Genomic DNA, 17,585 nt, shown 5'->3' on the forward strand with positions numbered 1-17,585 from the left:
ATTGCTAACATCATCGACTCCCCCCAGTACCACGGAAGCAGGTATTGTGGAGAACCTAGAGACAAACCTACTCTATCAAGAGAGAAACCAGGACAAAATTTCCACTTCTTTGCTTCCAGGGGGTAGAAACCCCAGGGAGTGACCTCGCTGAACATCATATGTACAATCGTGAAGACAGAACAACTCTGATACAAGTGCCATGGGTTTCAATATACACGATGCTGAGAGAGAAACACAAGACAGAAGCGCGTACATCTGTACTCCGATAATGCCTACATGAAGGGGTTTAACACACGGGGACAGGGCTAGAAAGCAATGAGAACCACAGGCAGGATGATGCGTAGATGTGTTTCTTTTCTTCACTTAAAATTTGAAAAGTGGTGCTATAATGCCACGCTCATTATTTTAAAATAACGGCTAAGACCATTTTAAAAGAGCTATTTTGGAATTCAGGTCTCATAAGTCAAACCTTGATAAGATGGTACACTGTGGGGTGCTCTAATAATTCCCACTTCTTTCTACAATGCTAGTCTGAAACACACTGCATCCTTATAATCTATGGCAACCTAAGGGCCAGGGCTTTCAGAACTCATTTTCAGGAACAATGGTGAGGAGGGGTATTAACTAATAGCTGCTTAATAAAAAAGTCACTAAAGTAGAGAGCTGGGAAATTTTCTATTTGGAACTCCATGAGAAGACATAAGCATAACTGGTATGTGTTTGATCTGCCTAAGATGCAGCCCTGAATCTTTAAGGCATTATCTTAAAGATAACCAGAGTAAATTTAAACTGTGCACACACACAAACATATGAACGTTTAGCCCTACTCTGTTCCATTACATATTCTGTTTAGGTTTTGTAAAAATAGGACACTTTGGCTGGGCACAGTGGCTCACACTTGTAATCCCAGCACTTTGGGTAGCTGGGACAGGCGGATTGCTTGAGCTCAGGAGTTTGAGAGCAGCCTGGACAACATGGCAAAACCCCATCGCTACAAAAAATAGAAAAATTAGCCAAGCGTGGTGGCATGTGCCTGTAGTTCCAGCTACACGAGAGGCTGAGGTGGAAGGATCGCTAGAGCCCAGGAGGTTGAGGCGACAATGAGCCATGATTGTGCCACTGCATTCCACCTGGGTGACAGAGCAAGACCCTGTCCAAAAAAAAATACACTTTGCAAAATGTTTTGTTAATGATTTAAACAACAAAAAAGAAAGATCATTTATTGTTCTCCAAAGTATTTAATTCACCCAGCTTGGACTACAGTTATTCACATTTTTATTTTATTTCCCCATAAGACTCAGCTCTTTCTCAAACCCCTGGAAGGCCCTGCCTCAGTTTACTGCACATTATCAGATCAAAGGGGTAGATCAATGAATTCAAAGGGTTTACATCTTCATTAAGAAAAAAATCAAACCCCCCAAAATGTGTTATTTACACGTCTCAAGTCCTGTTAAAAATAAGGACGAGAAAGGGTTACTTCGCTGTTAAACTTTTTAAATTTCAAAAGCTGCAATTTCTATGCAATTCTCAAGAAATACAAGTGAGCAAGTGGTTTCTCATTATAGTAATGATGTAAAGTTTTCTTACAAATATTCTTAAGGTCATAAATCAACAAAAAGAAAACTATTACGTAATTAATAATACATGTAGCATGAGGATATAGAGAAAATCACAGAAGTGATCAATAACAACATTTGCAGGATAGGGACCTAACATTTTTCATCTCTCACCTTTCACCTTCCTCTTTCTCCTTCTCCTCCAACTGCTACCTACCTATTGATACATTTCAAAAAATAAGATGTGACTGTCACAGGCAAGAGGAGCCTACGGAGACAGGACTATTAAATGTAAATGGTGTCCTGGAACAAAGGACAGTAAGGAAAAACTAGGGGAAGTGGAATAAAGTCAGGCTTTAGTTAATTTTTTTTTTTTTTTGAGACGGAGTCCCACTCTGTCACCCAGGCTGGAGTGCGGTGGTGTGATCTCGGCTCACTGCAACCTCCACCACCTGGGTTGAAGCGATTCTCCTGCCTTAGCCTCCTGAGTAGCTGGGATTACAGGCATGCACCGCAATGCCCAGGTAATTTTTGTATTTGTAGTAGAGGCGGGGTTTCACCATGTTGGCCAGGATGGTCTCAAACTCCTGACCTCAGGTGACCCACTTGCCTCAGCCTCCCAATACAGGCGAGAGCCACCACATCCGGCTGGGCTTTGGTTAATATTTTTAAATAATAAGATGCTTTAAACAGTATATGCTACATTTTTTATATAAGAAGGGGAAATAAGAAAATATACAAATATCTGTTTATCTTTACAAAAAGAAACACGTGACAAACCAGAAAAGAGTGAAGTTGGTCACCTCTCAGGGGTTGGGAAATGGGGAAGGAGAGATCTAGATATGGTAGTAGGGCTTCTCTCAGCAGACTTTTAAACACACATTAATGTCCCACATATTCAATAAAATTAAATTAACAAGGATGGGAAGGAAAGAGGAAGAAAACCCTAAAACTGACAGCAAACCATAATCACAGTGCAGGTGGGAGGGAGGGAAGAGGGAATCCAAATGACTGAGGAACACACGGTTGAACTATGTACCCTCGGTCTTTAGCTGGGAGGGGGGCAGTGGGCAGATGCAAGAGAAATGCAAACAAGCCTTGAATCCTTTTTAGTAGGCCTTTTTTTTTCTTTTTTTTTTTGAGACGGAATCTCACCCTGTCGCCCGGAGTGCAGTGGCACAATCTTGGCTCACTGTAAGCTCTGCCTCCCGGGTTCAAGTGATTCTCCTGCCTCAGCCTCCTGAGTAGCTGGGATTACAGGTGCGTGCCACCACACCCGGCTAATTTTTGAATTTTTAGTAGGGACGGGGTTTCATCATGTTGGTCAGGCTGGTCTCAAACTCCTGACCTCGTGATCCGCCCACCTCGGGTACACCAGTCTTTTGTAGTGGAATGGGCTCTGGTTCTATTTTAGTTGTAGTAAGGATTAAGCAAACTAGTAACTGTGCTGATGTTGAGAGCCAGGATTCTGGAAGGGCTGTACAGATAGGGAACCGGGCAGCAAGAAAGAACCCTGTGCAGATGAGCTGCCACTGGAGGTGTGGTGTGAACTCATGATTTCCAAAATATGTATGTATATGATGTATGGGCATGCCCACATATCTGTGTGTATATGTGTGCACTCATGTTTCCTAGATCTCTCCACCGAAACGGCCTAGAAGCGAAGACATTCCAGTATGAGCAAAGATGCTTTAGTAACCCTCATATCTTGGTCTCTAAATCCAATCCCCACTACAAGAAACCAGCTCCTTGGAGAAGTGAGTAAATCCAGGTCCGGAGCAGAGGAGACAAGATGAGCTTGGAACACCTCGTTATGCCAGAAAGTAAAGAAGAGCTTTAAAAAAAAAAAACTCCAGGGCAGGATCATGTCGTAGGGAATCAAAATGAAGGGCCTCCCACTGGCCAAGTTTGGGCCAAGTTGGGCACCAAAATTGTTATGTACAGTAATGATTATAAGCCACTGAAATACTAGGACTCCATGAATCCATATCTATAAGAAATATATTTTAAAATTAGTGGGTAAGAAGGAGGGGCTCTTGCTTATCACAGACCAAATGGTAAGCAAAGAGGGGATGTAGCAGTTGGAAAATTATTTTGTAACCATTATTGTAAGGACTAGATCAGGCGAGAATCATCAGTGAATGCTAGCTTTCAGAGGAAACTTCCATGAGAAATATCTTAAAAGTCTCCTCACAGACTGCTTCTTTGTTGCAGGAGAAAACATAATAAGTATACAGTGGAGAAATCTAACAACACCTTGACCAGGTGATCAAAGAGAGGCAGATGGACATCAAGTGCTCCAGATGCAATACCCTGAGAAGGACACAAAAAACACTTACGTCGTGTTCTGGCCAGGAAAGCATAACTTGAATCTAGTCATGAGGAAATACTAGACAAGAATGTTCTATTGGGAAAAGGTGGGGGAGGATTTTATTCTTTATAAATGGCAACGTCATAAAAGGCAAATAAAAGCTATGGAAATATTCCAGGTTAAAGCAGACGAAAGAGTCATCAAAAAAACCTAAATGTTATACCTGATCCTCCATTATATCCTGTACTTGAGGGAAAAAGAATTCTATAAAGGACAGACTGGGGCAATTGACAGAACTGAAATACAGATGGTAGATTACATAAAAGTACTGTATCAATGCTAAATTTCTGAGGTTCATGACTGGACTGAAGTTGGTAAGGGAATATCCCCATTAGGAACACTGATGTATTTAGGAGTGGAGGGTCACGATACGTACAATTATGCCCTAATGACTCAAGGAAAAAACCCCATTAGTGAAAAAGAGTGCAACTGATTGAGCAAAGAGGGTAAAATGCTGATAAAGGATATATGTGAGTGGAGCACACACGGATGTTCTTTGAACTTAAGTTCCTATAAGTTTCAAATTACCTCCAAATAAAAAAAAGCGAAAGGGCGAGAAGGAAAGACAGTGACTTGGTAGATAAAGCTGGGGACTGCACCTCCTGGCTTAGAACTCTGCTCATCTCAGTTCAAGTCCTCCTTCTAAGCTTAGCTCCATTTCCTCATCTGCAAAGTCAGTCAAGAGGGCTTAACCCTTCCCTACCTCACAGGTTGTGCAGAAAGATAAAGTAACAAACAAACGTACAGACAGTATTTCTTGTCCCGTATTTCCTTTTTTAAAATCTGGTATCAGATTTTCCAAGATAATATTGAACTTTTGCAAAGTTGGGTGACCTCAGAAAAGGAATAAAGATCACAGAACTCTTTAACTGGTATTATTAAATAAATAGTTGCTTAAACACAATCCCCAAAGTAATCAATGACCATTTCAAAATATGTGTGTATGTAAGAATTATAATGGCAAAAGACGGAGTAATAGTAATACACTAAAATTTAAAACAGTTGTTATTTAGAGTGATGTGATTATAACTCATTTTCCCCTTCTATCATACAAAGTTCATGTAGTAGTATTTTAGTTTCTAATTTTTTAAGATGGTTTTGTGGTCACTGAAACATTACTGAAAGTCTTCAAAAATTCACTTAATTTTCACAAAAAGACATGACACCATCAGATGCCAATTAACTCCAGAAGAAAGAGACTGTAACTGTGAGTTGACAAAGTGATTTCTGCATATAAAATGAAGAATGGACAGTCTGGAAGTTTTCAACTAATACCCTCTCAATTTTCTAGTCCAGATTTAGACCTTCCTCTGACCAAGAGGAAAAGTCATTCTTCAACTTCATGTCTTCGCTAAAATAGACTAGAAGTCAAATCATGAGCTACAAACTTTTCTACTAAACTTTGTCCTCCAGTGCTCCCCAGCTTTCTTCACCCAGGCACAGATCAACATGAAGATTTGGAGAAAGACCAAAATCTCAGGGGTGGCCTCTCAGAGCATTCAACTAGGAAGGTAAACAGCGTTCCAACCCTGCCTCTCATTACCCATCCTCCTGCTGACGGAGGGACAGGATGTCCATGTACCAAAGAGGTGTTTTGCCAACATCCCTCAGATCCGCATCAAATATAATTTTCAAACCAATTAGCTCAAAAAGCATCACAACCAAAGCAGTATCTCCCACATTCTCATTACGGGGCCATCCTATTCAATTCCTAATGAGAGGAGAGACAAAGGCAGTAGATGCAATAGGGTCTACTTCAAAAATTCTTTTTCTTTTAGAAAACAGATCCTCTTTTGTTCTGGTTAAACACCAATTACTCGGCTCTAACATGCAAATCAGCCGAAAATAGGGCAATATGTAGCTCACTCTGGTTCCACGGCAAGTTAGAAGGAAGAAAAGAGAAAGAGACCAGGGAGGAAGAAAGAGAGGAAGAAAAGAAAGGGGAAAGAAAAAGAGGGAGAGGAGAGAGAAAAGATGAGCACTAAAGGCAAATCCCTGGAGGTCTTCAATGCCAAGTACTGTGTGCTGACATAAAGCTCTTTTCAAATGGCTTTTTTGTATTATCTGTGGCGGTGCCCACAAGTGGTGATTTTGCCATTATCCAAAAAAATAAAGCAAGAAAAGAAAAAACACACTCAGGCGTACAATATAAGCAGAATAGCAAAAGTAGCCAACAAAGCTATTTACCTAGTGCTACCACTTGCTACAAACACTCTCCCAGAAAGTAATGTTCTCAGCATAATGTACTAGGGGAGTGAAAGAGAAGGGCTCACCTTGGCAGAGGGGCTGACAGACTGACAACAGGAACCTGGTCGTACACAGGACATCCTGGCCTGAGATGGTACAGGGTCCCCAGCCAGGTGGCACAGGGTCCCCAGCCAGGTGGCGGTGTGAGGACTAACCCAGGATGTACCCAACACCACTTCTCACTCAGGCATCGTTTGGTTTTTCCCCACTTTAGTTACGCTTAACTCACTTCAATCTTCTAAATACATGATTGCCTTTCTTTTAAATGCAGGCGGGTAGGTAGAAGGGCACACCCCAGTTCTTCTCAGACCTCCTTCTGCACACACCCCACTGCGAGCTGGATAAGATGCAGATTATTTCCAACACGTTCCTAGGTGATGCTGGGGCCACACTGAGCCGCCGGCATCCTTCCCAGCTCTGTCCTGACTTGACCTCCTTCCCTGACCCACCCCAGCCCTGGTTCTGACTGGGGAGCTCCTCTCTACTCTCATATCATCCATGTTCTAAAAGAAGAGGGCTAGGGAAAGGTGCAGCAGCTCTCTCACACCAGCCCTGGGGCAGCACCTGAATTTCTCCACATGGACCCACACTTGAGCACACCCCAGGACAGAATGGATACTGGGGGAGCAATGCAGATCCCAGGTCGGAGGCGAACGTGTATTCCTGCTGAGGCTCCCTCCAGGTGCAACTGCCAGGGCTTCAAGCCAAGGAGGAGCAGCCAAGATGGAAACAGTGACCACGGACTGGGCTTCCCTGCTGCTGGGCTCAGATGCGCTGGTAAGAATGTCTGGCACGCTGAAAATCAGCAGAGAGTGTACCTGCTCGGTCCCCATGGCCCAATCCCATGTCTATCCCAGAGTAGAAGGTCAAGTACCCAATCTCCACCCCAATCAAGACTCAAGTGTCTACCTGACAACACTTCTCAGTGTCACACCACCCTCCCATCCCCCAGAACCACAGGCCATTGCTGGGGAGACTTCTGCAGTAAAATGAGTAAAATGACTCAGCCACAATGATGGGAATCCTCTACATTTTCCCTTCCTGGTCGTGCCCGCTTTACAATCAAGGTTGTCAGGCAGGACATCAATGTCCCTCTATTTATCATGCCCCACCCTTTGTTCCAGGGCAACAAAAGAAAGGAACTAACACTTATTAGTGCCAGGGCTTGATCCATTACTTTTCCTCTCATTTTAGCCTCCAAAGAGCCGTGCAGTGTTGACACTGCACCTCCATTCTGCAGATGGGGAAGTGGAGGCTCTGGGAAATGAACCTTTGGCTGTATTGGAAAAGTTACAGCACAAGGGTTAAGGCAGTGCAGTGTAGTGGCTGGGAGGAGGTGTGTCTGGAGGCCGACTCCATGGGTTTGCACAATGGCCCATCACTTACTAGCTCCATGAATCTGACCCTCTTTGAAGCCTAAGGTAAGAATAATATCTTTCTCAGAAGGCTACTGTGAGGACTAAATGAGACATCATGGAGTTAAGGTAAGCCAGCCTAGGGCAAATGGTCAAGAAATGTTAGTCGTTATCACTCAAGGTCAACAAGCTAGGAAGGGCTGGAACCCACACTTGAGCCCAGGTGGGCTGAGTTCCAATACTTGGGCAGGCTCACGACTTTATAGCAGCCGATTCCATTCCTGGTCACTGACAAACTTCTGGAGGACCACCACACTGGAGGCCAGGGACCTTGGGAAATCCATCTCAGCTGGGAAAACGGCTTTCCAGGAGGCCATGGCCCAGAATACACCCTGAGCACAGACCATGGGAAGCTGGAAAAGTTTCTGGGAGTCAGGAGACCCAAAGGTCCTCAACCAGTGATGGAAACTCATGGGTGGAGACACAGAAGCAGCCCTAGGGATGACCAGGCATGGGAAGGCAACAGTTCAACCCTTGCACACGTGCATGAGCACCTTTCCTTGAAGGGAAAACGTCCCAAAGAGCAAAAAATGGACGTACTGGCATCATGGTGGGGGGGAAAAGCGAAAGGCTGAAAAGTTAGAAACACCAGGAGCAGGCGCAAACCAGACTCAACCCCCTGTGCAAAGACCGTCATCCATGACAGCAGGGCAAGTCCACGCCACAGGAAGGGGCCCAAGGGAGGGAGGAGCAGCCCACACTAACGCTGCCGGTTCTTCAACCGGAAGAGAAAGCATCACACACGTGGAGGCGGGGCTGGTCAGTGCAGACCAAACAGAAGAAAATGGAAATGACTTTGACTTTCTTAAGTGTGCATGCAAGAATGAAACACCTGGAAACCGAGTTGGCTTTTAAGACAATCCTGAATCAGTCTGTGAGACAAAGATCTAAATATGCCGACCCCCTGGAGGCTGCCCAAACGCGAAGCCACCACTCAGCCTCCGCTCAGTGAAACCCGCTGGTGCCTCGCACGCGGGCCGCTTGCCTTTCCCAGGAGCTCCTGTGTGATGGACAGTTCCAAGGAATACCCTATAATCTGCATTTATGCCATTTGTCTCTTTGATACAAAAAATACAGATATTTGCATCATTTATTTTAACGTGCGTGATTTTCTTTTGAAAGCCACAAAGAGAAAGAAAAGTCTGATCCCCTCTCCCCCAGCACTTCTTTAGACGCCTGAAAACTTAAGCCAGGCACCCCTGACAAGCCAAATTGACCTGGAAAGCCTCTTCAGAGGCCAGTTGCATTAAAAGAACAAATAAAGGACTCTCCTTGCAAAGGAGACAAGGAAGACAAAGGGGAACTCAGGGGTGGGGCCCTTCCCCATCTCGGCAGCTCCTATAGGTGAAGGCAGGGAGGCAGGGCAGTCCCTGCGTGAACGGCTCATGCCACATTATCTGCTTTGTGGTAGAACTCAAACCACAGCCTTGAATAAAAAGCCGTAGCAGGGGCCAAAATGAGGAAGAGAGGTTTTCAGCACCAACAAGATGGAGAGGCTGACAGGCAGGCACAGCTTCCCGGGTCAGTGAATTAACACCAGCCCCGCCCCTCCAGGCAGAGGCCCGGCTGTGAGTTATGCGGCCTTCAGGGTCCCCAAGCAACTGGGATGCAACAAGTCTGCGTGGGGCATGTCAAGCTCCTTATTCTTTATTTATGGTCTCACGGACAGAGATTACAGAGATTATGGTCTCAGGCAGAGATTGCAGTGAGCCTAGATTGCGCCATTGCACCCCAGCCTTGGGCAACAGAGCAAGACTGTCTCAAAAAATAAAATCAAATAGGCCAGGTGCAGTGGCTCACGCCTGTAATCCCAGCACTTTGGGGGGCCGAGGTGGGTGGGTCACTTGAGGTCAGGAGTTCGGGACCAGCCTGGCCAACATGGTGAAATCCCATCTCTACTAAAATTACAGAAAATTAGCTGGGCGTGGTGGCGCACGCCTGTAATCCCAGCTACTCGGGAGGCTGAGGCAGGAGAGTTTCCTAAACCCAGGAGGTGGAGGTTGTAGTGAGCCGAGATCATGCCACTGCATTCCAGCCTGGGCGACAGAGCGAGACGCTGTCTCAAAAATAAATAAAAAACAAAATAAACCCCATACAAATCTTGTCCTTGGCAGTAAGCTGTAGTTAAAATGTATCTATATTTTACATTGAGATGAGAGACTGTTACACACCAATTAAAAATCATGTTTTTACAACCATCTAGTAACACGTGAAAATTATTACTAAGTACTAGTAAATGCAAAAGCACATACACATGCATGCACCACAGCGTGGTTCTAATTCTGGGTTATTTTCCAATTCTGTTTTTAAATATATATGCACACAAAAATGATAATACACCAAAACATTCATTTATTTGCACTTTTCTATATGTTTTGAATCTTCTGTAAGGAGCACGCATTCATTTTCTAATTAAAAAATCAATACGAACAACCTTTCCTTCTGAAAAGAAAGCAGCCACTGTTTTGGATTGGCAAAAGCCCAATTCATGATGTGAAGTAGGAGCCCCCAGCCCGAGTCACCGTCCAGCGAAAGACTCGGCAGTGGTGCCAACAGCAGCGCTTGTTGCCAAGGTGGTAAACACGACAGGGACAGCCGCCAGGGATTCTCACTGCCCCGAGCCCCAGGCTAGCCGGCGACACGGAGACAACAGCCTTCCCAGAGGAGCCCAGCCTCTGAGACACCCCGCCGAGAGAGGCTAGAGGCTGAGAAAGTGGAGAGAAAATGAGTCTCAGAGACAATCAGAGGGTTTCAAAGCTGTGGGTATTCGCGTGGACCACACCAATGCCATCAGACAGTGGACGTAAAATGTAATGATCCCAAAGGGGTTCCTGGGGTCAATCCTAGATTGCAGCATTTGAGAAACATGGGCTACTCTGTGAGGCGGTGGAAAAGAAAACAAGGGTTTTCTTGTCAGGCTGATCAGGGACAGGGCCCTAGTCTAATACTGGCTTCTGTAAGTTGGGGAGAAGCTAACCAACTTCCTTGAGCTTCAGTTTCCTCATCTGGAAACCTGGGTTAAAATCCCAAGCCTAGAGGAGAATTTTAAGAGCTGAAAGAAATGGTGGTGGTCAAGCTCTGGAGGCAACAGTTACAACGCCATGCAGACACAGGTAGCCTCTGGAGGGTGCCACGTGGAGAGGGGCCGAGACCTCCAGCAAACAACCCTGCAAGGGATGCTGGAAGGAGATGCTCCTGCTTGGCCAAGCCTTCGGATGACTACAGCCCAGAACAGCTGCTTAACTTCAACCACATGAGAGACCCTGAGCGGAACCATCCAGCTAATAAGCCCACTCCAGATTCCTGACCCTCCAACACTGTGAGGTGATAAACGTTTGCTATTTTAAGTTGCTAAATTCTGGGGTAATTTGTTACACGGCAGTAGATAAATAACACATGTTTTAGTTCCTGGCATGCAAGAGCTCAATATATAATGCCTACAATATTTCTTTAATTCCTGTATGTTATAACAACCATAAGATGCAACATCAATTAATAACACCTTTTTCAAGAATGAAATGCCATCATATTAAATGTGTACATTATTTACATGCATGCAGATTTTACAAACATTATGAACTAGAAATATGTCTCAGAATGAAGGAAAGGCAGGTTACCTGCATATATCTCCTGACTGAGTAATGCAGGTTTGGTTTAAAGACTATTTGTAACACAGGTGATTTAACTACTATTCCAGTCCTGTATTACCCCGAAGAAAGAAGCAGTAAAGTAGGATGGAGTAATTCCTCCAACTCTTTCCCAAAGAAAATGAGTAAGAGAAGAAGAAAACTGGGACTTTCACTTCCAAAGCTATTCCTCACAGTCTTCTCCCATCACAGGAAAAGGCTTTTATTTGCTCAGGCCAGAAGCCTTGGCCTTACTCTTAATTGTCCTTTCCCAGAACTTCCTACATCACCATCTTCAGCAGATCCCATAGCTCAACCTTCAAGACACAGCTGGAATCTAAACACTTCTCACCACCATCGTCACCACCACTCTGGCCCTTGGATAAGTGCAGCGGCTCCCACCTGCCCTCTTCACCATCACCCGTGCCCTCTGCTGTCTCTATGCCATGCAGAAACTGGTGCGCCTCTTACATAGAAGTCCTCTGTTGTCAAACTCTGCTCTGAAGTCCTCTCTGCTCAGAACCCCACTGGGGCCTCCCCTTGCTTATAGAATAAATACCCAAGTCCTTAAGGGAGTCTTACAGGATCTGGTCTTCCTGCCTGTCCAGCCTCAGCTCCTTTCGCTAGCCCCGAATAGTCTACCTGGACCTCCCTGCTAGTCCTCACACATGCAAGCTTCTGCCTCTAGGCCTTTGCCATCACTGTGCTCCCAACCTGGAGCACTGTGCCTGGAGAGCACTCACAAGGGCCTTGTCTGACAACCCTACCTAAAATAACACTCCCCCTTTCGCCCCATTTCAGTCTCCATGCTTTTACTGTTTTATTCAGTCACAGCACTTATCGCTAATTGACTACTATACACACATCTCAGCACTTTGTTAAGTTCACTGCTCCGTCCCTGGTGCCTACAACAGCGCCTGGCACACAGTAGGCTCATTATGTATGTCAGGAGTCGGCATCCTTTGCTATAAATGGCCAGGTAATCAACACTCGGCTTTGCATCCCTTATAACCTCTGTCACAACTACTTTGACTCTGCTGTTGTAACAAAAAAAAATCTGCCATAGGCCAGACATAAACAAATGTGTGTAACCAGGTTCCAATAAAACTTTATTTGTGAAAAGGGTGGTGGGCCAGATTTGGCCTGCCCGTTTAAGAGCTGGCTGGTGTAAAGGCAGGTGGGGGTCAGCTCACTTCTGTCACAGTCTTGAGGAATGCAAGGCAGGTATGGTCTAAGATTCTAGCACACCCCACAGCTGCCAGAAGAACATCCGCCAGTTACTATATTATCCACTTCAGAGGAAAAGCTAACAATTCATATGTGGTGGCTTCTCAAACAAATGGCAGACAGGGGTGGTGGGGGCTGGGGTTTGGGACACCAATCAAAGCAAAATATGTCCAGAGAGAAATATCCTGGCACTGATGGATTCCTGGTCAATGCAAAAAAATAGTCATGAAAATAAATATATGCATTTCTGGCAAGGCAGCCAGCTAGTAGACAAAGATTATGCTTATTTTAAATTAACTACCATGAACAAATGATAACTACAGGGCACTGTTTTAAAAAAAAAAAAAAAAGTCACTTGCTCAAGTCTTTTTGCTTTAATTGACGCTAAATTCATAGTTCAGTGTCTCCTACCAGTCTTAGCCTGTCTCTCCTCCCAAACCCTTTTCCTCCATCATCTCAGTCCACTGGAAGAAGTTTTTATTTTATTTTATTTTATTTTATTTTATTTTATTTTATTTTATTTTTGAGATGGAGTCTCGCGTTGTCACCCAGGCTGGAGTGCAATGGCGCAATCTTGGCTCACTGCAACCTCTGCCTCGTGGGTTCAAGTGATTCTCCTGCCTCGACCTCCTGAGTACCTGGGATCACAGGCGCCCACCACCATGCCCGGCTAATTTTTGTATTTTTAGTAGAGACAGGGTGTTACCATGTTGGCCAGGCTGGTCTCAAACTCCTGACCTCAGGCAATCCTCACACCTCGGCCTCCCAAAGGGCTGGGATTACAGGCGTGAGCCACCACACCTGGCCAGAGGAAGCATTTTAGTGAGATCTTGGGGAGTGTTGCTTTCAAAGGCGTTCCCCAGCTGCCCTGCCAGTCCTCAGCCAACCCCTAACGCCAAGCCCCTTCGTGCATCCACCTCCAGCAGCACCTCAGACAGCTCTCCAAGGGAAGCTGTGAGGCTTGCCATTTTTAATCGCCAACTACCCAGATGGCAGAGGACCCTGATGGGCTGTTTCATTTCATCCAACCCTCAGATTTTATCAGCATTTTGCCAGCATCAAAGAGTAGGGAAAAGACAGGAATTAAAAACCTTTCCATTCGAGGAGACTGTTTCTAAACCTACTCTCACTTTGGTTATCTTATTTCAAACTCCAAAGAAATGCACAAGGCAGCAAAGCAGAGGCTTCAATCTCCACTCATCCGTGTGTTCAGCACATGTCTACTGAGTGGCCCCTGGTTGGGGATTGGGGAAGGACAGGAGGAGATAGAAACCCTGCTTTCCTGGAGACAACAATGGAGTGGAACAGATCACCAAGGTACTGTAGGGAAACTAAGGCATGGAGAAGCAAAGTCATCTTCCAAGATGACAAACTGGGGTAAAGCCCTCATCGCCAAACCACACAGATGGATTGGGCCAGGCATGCCACATTGTAGACTGAGACAGAAGAAAGTACTTCATCTTTTTCTTGATCTTCAAAACTAAAGTATGCAGATCCTAGAGGGCAAATATTTTTGTGTTTTTCCTTTCTTATTAAAAACAAAACAAACAAAAAAAAAACTTTAAAAATGTACAAACCAGAACAGGCACAGTGGCTTATGCCTATAAATCCCAGCACTTTGGGAGGCGGAGGCGAGCAGATCACCTGAGGTCAAGAGTTTGAGACCAGGCTGGCCAACATGGCAAAACCCTGTCTCTACTAAAAATACAAAAAAAAAAAAATTAGCTAGGTGTGGTGGCACACACCTGTAATCCCAGCTACTCGGGAGGCTGATGCAGGAGAATTGCTTGAATCCAGGAGGCAGAGGTTGCAGTGAGCGGAGATCATGCCACTGCACTCCAGCCTAAGTGATGGAGTGAGACTCTGTCTCAAAAAAAAAAAAAAAAAAAAGGTACAAATCACAGCAGGGAAAAATTGGCTTGGTATAATCTGTAAAAAAGTCAGAGCTGGGAGAATGGGAGACAAGAGGAAGAGCTCAAATGCTACTGGGAACTTTCCGGGGCGGAAAAAATAATTCCAAAAAGTAGTCATTTGCTAGTAATAGATAAAGCCTACAGGCTGTTTATATGTTCTAGACACATTTCCTAGAGTCTTTGGTATTAACTAACCCATCTAATTCTCATAGCAACCCTGTGAGGAGGGAGGGGATATCATCTCCATTTACAGATGTGGAAACTGAGGAACAAAGAGGTTTAATAACGTTTCCAGGTCACACAGTCACTAAAGTGAGACAGCCACGATTTGAGCCTTGGCAGTCTGACTCCTGCATCCGTACTTTTTTTTTTTTTTTTTTGAGATGGAGTCTTGCTCTGTCACCCAGGCTGGAGTGTAGTGGCGCGATCTCGGCTCACTGCAACCTCCACCTCCCAGGTTCAAGTGATTCTCCTGCCTCAGCCTCCCGAGTAGCTGGGACTACAGGCATGTGCCATCACGCCCAGCTAATTTTTGTACTTTTTAGTAGAGATGAGGTTTCACCATGTTGGCTAGAATGGTCTTGATCTCTTGACCTTGCGATCCACCCGCCTCAGCCTCCCAAACTGCTGGGATTACAGGCATGAGCCACCACATCCGGCCTGCATCCATACTCTTAAGCACCATGCTAATCAGTCTTGCTCTCTTTCTCTCTCTCAAAAGAAGCAAGTTCTTACATTCTAAAGCTTTGCTAACAGCATGAAATCCTTGCTCTTTCTCTTTCATTGTGTGTTTGTTTTTAAAGTATTCTTAACCCAGTTCTTTGCAAAAAGGCTCTGAGGTGACTAACAACAAGAAGCATAAAACCAACAGTAAAATTACAATTACAGAAAATCATATCCATGGAAAAGGAGTATTATAAATACAAGAATAACTGGACAAACAGATTATGACTCTCACACCGGGCTCTAAGCTTCCTGGCAGCCCAAATAAAAATGGCAACATAGGCCAAGCGCAGTGGCTCATGCCTGTAACCCCAGCCCTTTGGGAGGCTGAGGCGGGTGGATCACTTGAGGTCAGGAGTTCGAGACCAGCCTGGCCAACATGGAGAAACCCCATCTCTACTAAAAATACAAAAATTAGCGTGGTGGCAAATGCCTGTAATCCCAACTACTCGGGGCGCTAAGGCAGAATTGCCTGAACCCGGGAGATGAAGGTTGCAGTGAGCCGAGATCATGCCACTGCACTCCAGCCTGGGTGACAGAGTGAGACTCCAACTCAAGGAAAAAAAAAAAAAAAGCAACATGATCAATTACAAACTTTTCTTCATCAAAAGGAGAAAAGTTCATCAGTGCCTGGGAGAGGATCAAATTTTCTATTGTTAAATTTCCATACCATTTTCTCATTTAGTGTAAGAAGAGACTACAATGAGGTGGCGAATGATGTCCTCACGGATACTTTTAAGTACGATTTTAAAGATCAAGGTTGTAACATTAAAAACAATTCGAGAGTGGCAACTCTATAAAGAGCTAGGGTCATATTGTGTGTACCTTTCAGTTTTACTGGTGTAAAGTTACAAAACAGAGAGGATTATTGTAAAAATAAAAATTCTCTGTAAATAGGCAGATCCTTGGGGTGGCCGATAGACCTTCACTGTTCTAAGACAGACCGTGGAAATGTGGAACACTGACAAAGGTGAATACAAAGGAGGGTTACATGCCAAGCACCTCCAGTCGCATGCCAGTCACATGAAATGCAGCTTCAGGAATCCGCCGGGGCTTCCATGCACCTCTATACTGCATAGATGTGTCCTAGTCTTCAAAGCTTTCAGGTCTCGCTCAGGAGGGGCAGAAGGAAAACGGCAGCTCTTCAGATGATCAGCCCTCACATGGCTCACCCATGGTCCTCACCAGGGCGACAGTGAGACTCATCTCACATATTCCCTTTCTTGACATCTCTGCTCCCCTCCACTTAGTTTCCAGAGAAGCTACTGAAAACCCAAGCTCCCACTCCCACCCTGTCCCTTCCCCAGCTCAGAGGCCTCAAAAAAGAGGTCTGCACTGGGTTCCAAGTTCATCGAGGAACCACATGGAAACACAGAGGACTGGACAGTGTGGCCTGGGCCAGTTCTTCCAGAAGTTTCATTATTTAATTTAAACTGTTTTGAGACATAAAAGAACATGGCCGGGTGTGGTGGCTCACGCTTGTAATTCCAGCACTTTGGGAGGCTGAGGCAGGTGGATCACCTGAGGTCAGGAGTTCGAGACCAGCCTGGCCAACATGGTGAAACCCCGTCTGTACTAAAAATACAAAAATTAGCTGGACATGGTGGTGCATGCCTGTAATCCCAGCTACTAGGGAGGCTGAGGCAAGAGAATTGCTTGAACTGCGACCCGGGAAGCGGAGGTTGCAGTGAACCAAGATGACGCCACTGGACTCCAGCCTGGGTGACAGAGCGAGACTCTGCCTCAAAAAAAAAAAAAAAGAATAAAAGTTCTTTGAGCAAAGCCAAGAATATAATCTAATCCCCCATTTTACCCAGAACAGAAACTGAAGTCTTATTCAAGGTCACATGCACTAGAAACTTGAACCCCAGGGTGCCACCCCAGCTGCGGTGCTCATTCTACCACTGCACGATGCTTCCTTGAAACAGACAGAATGAAACCCAAGTGTTTTTTTTTTAAACCATCCACCCACTTCAACACTCTGTTAGGATAATGGCCAAGGGCCTATGAATGCAGAACGCCTGAGAGACAAAAGTCTTCGTAGGATCTGAATCATGCAGGTACCCTTTACAAGTTAGGAATTAATTAAAGCAGGCCAGACACAGTGGCTCACGCCTATAATCCCAGCACTTTGGGAGGCCGAGGCAGACAGATCACCTGAGGTCAGGAGTTCAAGACTAGCCTGGACAACATGGTGAAACCACATCTCTACTAAAAATACAAAAATTAGCCGGGCGTGGTGGCATGCACCTGTAGTCCCAGCTACTAGGGAGGCTGAGGCAGGAGAATCGCTTGAGCCCAGGAGGCAGAGGTTGCAGTGAGCAGAGATCACACCACTGCACTCCAGCCTGGGCAACAGAGTGAGAATTTGTGTCTCAAAAAAAAAAAAAAGAGAAAAGTTAGAGGCTTTTGGAGGTAAAAACGGAGGAGAAGGACAATCAAGAGAGATAGGCACAGTGTACTGAACATCTACTAAACCCAGGACCGCAGTAAAAACAGCAGCAGCG

General features: G+C 45.2%; 1 protein-coding gene and 2 long non-coding RNA genes across 20 annotated transcripts in view; 1 reads left to right on the forward strand and 2 right to left on the reverse strand.

The window, feature by feature from the left end:
* MSI2 (musashi RNA binding protein 2) overlaps positions 1 to 17,585 on the reverse strand; it is a 433,576-nt gene that overhangs the window by 338,696 nt on the left and 77,295 nt on the right. The window lies entirely within an intron of this gene.
* Positions 1,912 to 16,846, forward strand: LOC144335542 (uncharacterized). Its single transcript, XR_013406472.1, has 2 exons — positions 1,912 to 2,800; positions 16,712 to 16,846. It is a non-coding gene; the product is annotated as an uncharacterized LOC144335542 (long non-coding RNA).
* LOC144335534 (uncharacterized) overlaps positions 1,912 to 17,585 on the reverse strand; it is a 52,080-nt gene continuing 36,406 nt past the window's right edge. Inside the window, exon 3 of the long non-coding RNA XR_013406463.1 lies at positions 1,912 to 2,712. This is a non-coding gene — a long non-coding RNA (uncharacterized LOC144335534). The remainder of the gene's footprint in view (positions 2,713 to 17,585) is intronic.

The sequence above is a fragment of the Macaca mulatta genome, chromosome 16 (genome assembly GCF_049350105.2).
Source record: "Macaca mulatta isolate MMU2019108-1 chromosome 16, T2T-MMU8v2.0, whole genome shotgun sequence".
NCBI lineage: Eukaryota > Metazoa > Chordata > Mammalia > Primates > Cercopithecidae > Macaca > Macaca mulatta.